Source organism: Cryptomeria japonica, chromosome 5 (genome assembly GCF_030272615.1).
Source record: "Cryptomeria japonica chromosome 5, Sugi_1.0, whole genome shotgun sequence".
Taxonomy (NCBI): Eukaryota; Viridiplantae; Streptophyta; class Pinopsida; order Cupressales; family Cupressaceae; genus Cryptomeria; species Cryptomeria japonica.
Genome location: NC_081409.1, coordinates 896,627,383 through 896,633,164, shown reverse-complemented (window position 1 = coordinate 896,633,164; position 5,782 = coordinate 896,627,383).

Sequence of the window (5,782 nt, the reverse complement as noted above, 5' to 3'; positions counted from 1 at the left end):
AACATATTCCTCACCTACCGTCATTAATGCTCCTCCATTAGGGCGTAAACCCTAATTTGCCTTTTTACCATTTTTGGTCTTCTGCCAAATGACATGTATCACATACCGGTTAAGGTCTTTTACCGGTGTAAACCAGGGGTTTGAAACATTTCGCCGTTTTCTCCCCCTAAGCTTTTTGAAGCTTAGTTTGTCAGTTCTGTGATTTCCACACTTGGTGCAGAAACTGGTTCCTCTTATAACACCGCTGGTTTCTCCTTCCAGATTTTGTTCATGTTCACTTGAACAGTGTCAACATCAATGTTTCCTTCCGGAGTGATCGGTATATCATCAGATATGTTCTTTTTTGATCTACAGAATTTGACAATGTGACTCAGTTTGTTGCAGTGATAGCAAACCAATCCAGGTGCTCTCCAAGGTCCATTGTTCATGTTTCCATTCTTCCTTCTGCATGTTGCAGCAGTGTGACCATGGCCATGATAGATCATACAATTTTCTCTCCATCCAATTGCCGCTTGATAACCATCGCTTCTTGGCTAATGATTGAAGGCATTAAACCGGTTGTGATTCTGGCTCACAAAAGGTTTAGGACCAGCTCCTTGAGTCCTCTGAGGATATCTTCCAGTGTTGTTCATAATAGACCTGCATTCAGATGCTCTATGCCCATACTTGTTGCATGCATAACAATTACCATCAAACCTATAGGATCTAGGCTTATCATTTAGGAAATAAGAAAAATTGTTGTAAGCCTTCCTCCTACACACATTTGCAGTATGTCCTGCTTTAAGATAGTTGAAACAAACAGGTTTAAACTTTTTCTTACCTTTATCCTTTGATGTTGGTTGTTTCTTTGATGTTCCAGCATTTGTTCCAGAGGTCTCACCTTCCTCATGACCGGAATAACCAAGTCCATTGGTATTCTTGACCGGTTTGGCAGATTCAAGCTTTTACTCTAGCTTGACAGTACTCTTGTTGAACTTAGCAAGTATTTCCTTTGACTCAGAGAGTTCTTTGGAAATAGCAGCATTTGTTTCCAACAGGTTCTCATTCTCAGAGATGGTAGTGTTAAATACTCCTTGCATGTCTTCCTTTTCCACTTTGCTTGCATGGAGTTGAGCATTTAGGGCACTCATCTCTTGTTTCAGCTTGGAGATCTCATGATCTCTTTCTTTCACCAGATCTTCAGCTTTCCTCTAGTTCTTAAGCTCTCGACACATCTAGATAGTCAGTCCTTCCAACTCCTTTCTCAGGTTGGAGTTTGATTCATTCAACTTATTTACTTTAGCAATTAGGGCTTCCATGTCTTCTTCATCTGAAGAACTATTTTCAGATAGCTCCATCAGCTTTTCTGCATGTTCTCTTCTTTTTGCTTGAGATGCCTTGTATTTGACCATAAGATCATCATAGGCTTGCTTAGACTGAGTGAGCCGGTGGGTAAGTTCCCTCAATGTGTATTCCCCCATATCTCTTTCCAAGTGGTTAAACTTATAGAAAGGTAGGCTCTGATACCAATTGATGAGTACTAAGAGGGGGGGGTGAATTATTATGCCAAAAATCTTTGCACTTAAACACTTTGCAAGACTAACAGTAAACCGGTAAAATAGTTTAACAGACAAACTGGTTAACAAACATGCAAACCAAACAACTAATAATGCATTCACCCACAGAAGCACAAAACCATAACACAATAGATTTTGACGTGGAAACCCAAATGGGAAAAACCATGGTGAGATGGTACTCACAAGTCACTATTTGCAGAATAGGAACCAGACCGGTTAAGGTCTTACAATGTTCTTTACCAGAACAGATCTTGTTAGGAATGTCAATCTCTGTTAGGAGATAAGTCTGATTAAAGACTACCTTGCTAGAGGATTTTAGATCCACAAATGTGAACCACCTTGTTAGAGGATTTACAAAAGGCTTTTGGGCCTACCCGGTTAAGGGCTACAGACTTGTCAAAGATGTGAGTAATCAACAAGTGTTTGATCTAGCTAGTAGCATAGACTGCTCGGTTAGATCCTTGATAGCTCGTTCTTAATGCACTCTTGCATTACTTCAGTCTTCTACACATTCATATTCTTTCCAACTCCTCAACCACCTTACACCCTAGCAACAACATAAACTTTTGTTGCTCCCTGATCAACAACCTAAAACCCTAGACATGATGTCCTTATAAAGGAATCTGATTTCATGTCGGTCCAATAGGATTACATTACAATTTCCTAGGTTCAAGTGAACCTGGACATACTTGGTAACATGACACAAAAAGCATCGTTAATGTGTCGACACCGTCAAACAATCGGTGGATGGTAACTCATCACAAAATGCCGGTTGGTAACTCATCACAGACTATTACCGGTTTATACAAAATGCCAGTTACCAGTTTGACAAAAATGAAGATTGGTAAAAATGTGTTATGCCGCTTTAATCCCTCATACCTCTTGGGATCCACGAACTGCTTGGGGTCAACATGCCGCTTCAGACCGGGAAACACCAAAACATCAATAGTCTAAAGACTATAATACAACATACCGGTTGGAACAAATACTGGTTTTGCTCTAACTTATACATATAAAGAGGATCTCAATGCAAGTGTGTGTCCATCAATGACAATCACAACATAAACATAAAAAATGCCAACATTCACACTTGGATGCTGGCTTCTTTGCCACACCTTGTCGGTTTAGCTTAACTGCGAAACTATAGTTATGTCAGTAGAATCCTCTCACCGGTATGCTTGCTCACCTACACTGGAACTTTATTAGAACTATTTCTAAGGCTAGAAATTCTTCTATTTCACTTACTCTCTCTTTTGTCTTCCTCTTCTCCGTAGCATCCCCTTTCTTTGTCTCGAGCTCTCCTCTTTATCCCATGATTTCCTGCTAGAAAGGAATTCAAACTTCGGAGCGGCTAGGGTTTCCTCTTCCTGACACAATATTCATGAGATCTGATCTAGCGTGTCTTGGATTGATCACCTATCCTTTAGGGATGCATCTGTACACGATTTCCATTATCCAACACATATTTTCTGAAAATAGCAATCTTGAACAAGATCTCCTACCTCGAAATCTATCGACACATAAAACGCTTGAGCTATTTCCTTTTGAGGTCTTCCTAAATCAGATTTCCTTTGCATTGATCCAGGCACCAAATACTCCCTGATCTTCCTCTGTCATTCTTTCTTCCTTGATCCACATCGATCAATTACAATTCCTTGATTTGTGGTTGCTTTATTTATATCGACAGACAGTTTCACCAACCGTGTTGATGGTGGTTTTATCAACCTCTGCCTATTTGCCACCTCGGCTCCACATGGCATCACCATGGTCAATCACTTTTCTCACTGACACACAGTCGGTTCAAACTTGAACATTCAATAAACTCATACTGGTACATGCCTTTACCGGTAAGGCTTTCTTCTTCTGCTAACTGGCAGTGCACATTATACCTATAACACATCTTCACCTCCAGTGGTTTGTGATAACTTTAACATTCTACCTCTTCATCATAAAGAGGCAGCCAACTACCTGACCGGTTTATTTCTCAACATGTTAACACACACACAACTTTCATCTGGGTTTATGCCTTACTCTTATGTGAATCATCATCATGTCAGTTGACATCAATGACAATTTAATGCCAAAATGCCAACAATCTCCCCCTTTGGCATTGATATCAACTTCTCTTAAGACACTTCATACCAGTACATTTCTCCCCCTTTGACACAATGGCAAAGGATACTGTGCACTCCCCCTTTGATCCATACCAAGCTCCCCCTTTGACCACTGCCAACTCCCCCTGAACCACATGAAGCCTTCCTAGACAAATGACACAACTCTTAACTTGTGTCAGAGGTACTCAAAAGTGCTTACCAGTAATGGTTTGGTGAAAATGTCTACTACCTGTTCTCCAATAGGGACATAATCCATCCTCACCTCTTGAACTTCAACCTTCTCTCTGAGAAAGTGATACTTGATGGCAATGTGCTTTGTATTGGAATGCATGACTGGATTCTTTGCTATGTTGATTGCACTCAAATTGTCACACCAGATGAGAATAGGATCAATGATGTCCACCTGTATGTCTTTGAGAGTCTGCTTCATCCAAAGCACTTGAGAGCAACATGTAGTAGTAGCAATGTATTCAGCTTCAACAGTAGATAGAGAGATTGGGTCTTGCTTCTTGTTGTGCCATGAGACCAACTAGTCACCTAGAAAGAATGTACCACCACTTGTGCTCTTTCAATCATCAATGAAACCTACCCAATCAACATCATTGTATTCTTGCAAGATAAAATCTCCTTGTTTAAGATACCATAAACCATAGCTAAGCATCCCTTGTAGGTACCTAAAGATTCTACTAACAACATTCATATGTGACTGCTTTGGTGCAACTTGAAATCTGGACACCATGCATACTGCCTAAACTATATCCCGTCTTGAAGCAGTTAGATATAGTAGACTACCTATCATAGATCTATATAGAGTCTGATCCACCACCGATGATTCATCATTCTTGCTCAATTTTCTGTTGGTCACCATGGGGATAGTTACCGGTTTACAATCTTCCAGTTCGAATTTCTTCAACATCTCCTTTGCATACTTGATTTGTGAGATAAAGATTCCTTTATCTTGCTGTATTATCTGCAAACCAAGGAAGTAAGTCAATTCACCAAGCATTGATATCTCAAATTCTGACTACATTTGATTAGTAAATTCTTTGCAGACGGTGTCCTTGTTGCCTCCAAAGATGATGTCATCTACATACACAACCAGAATGATCATATGGTTCCCATCTTTCTTTATGTACAAATTGCTATCAACACTTCCCTTTTTGAATCCTGACTCCTTCAGATACTGATCTAGTCTTGAGTACCATGCTCTAAGAGCTTGCTTTAGACCATACAAGGCCTTCTTCAACTGACACACAAATGTCTCACCATGATGTAGTAGAAACCCTTCCGGTTGCTCCATGTACACTTCTTCTTCCAAATTTCCATTTAGAAAGGTAGATTTTACATCCATTTGGTATACTTTATAACCCTTGTAGGCAGAGTAGGCTAGAAACATTCTAATTGCTTCTAATCTAGCTACTGGTGAAAATATTTCTTCAAAGTCAATCCCCTCTACTTGAGAGTATCCTTTGCACACTAGTCTAGCTTTATGCCTAACAATCTTACCTTCTTCATTCATCTTGTTCTGGTAGACCCATTTAGTGCCCATGATGTTCTTGCCTTCCGGTCTAGGGACTAATTCCTAGGTCTTGTTCTTCTCAATCTGTTGCAGTTCTTTTTCCATGGCATCCATTCATTCTTGTCTTTTGCTTGCCTCATTGAATGTTTTGGGTTCAACTTCAGTCATGGGGTAGAGGTTAACTTTTTCATCATTATGAGAAAGTCTTCTTCTAGTCTGCACACTCTTAGTGACTGTTCTTAGTCTTTTATTGTAGCATTTGTAGGCCTTGTTGTTAGATGAGTAACCAAGGAATATTCCTTCATCACTCCTGGAGTCAAAACTTACTAGACCATCCATGTCTTTCTTGATAAAGCAATTTCTTCAAAAAAAAATTGGAGTATTTTACTGAAGGCTTCCTGTCATAGAACAACTCATAAGGAGTCATTTTGTTGTTAGTCCTTAATTGAACCTGGTTCAAGGTATATGCAGCAGTATGAACAACTTCCTTTGAATAAATGTCTAGCAGACTGGCCTCATTTAACATGGTTCTGGCCATCTCCTTTACTATCCTTTTCTTCCTTTCTACCACACCATTTTTCCGTGGTGTTGAT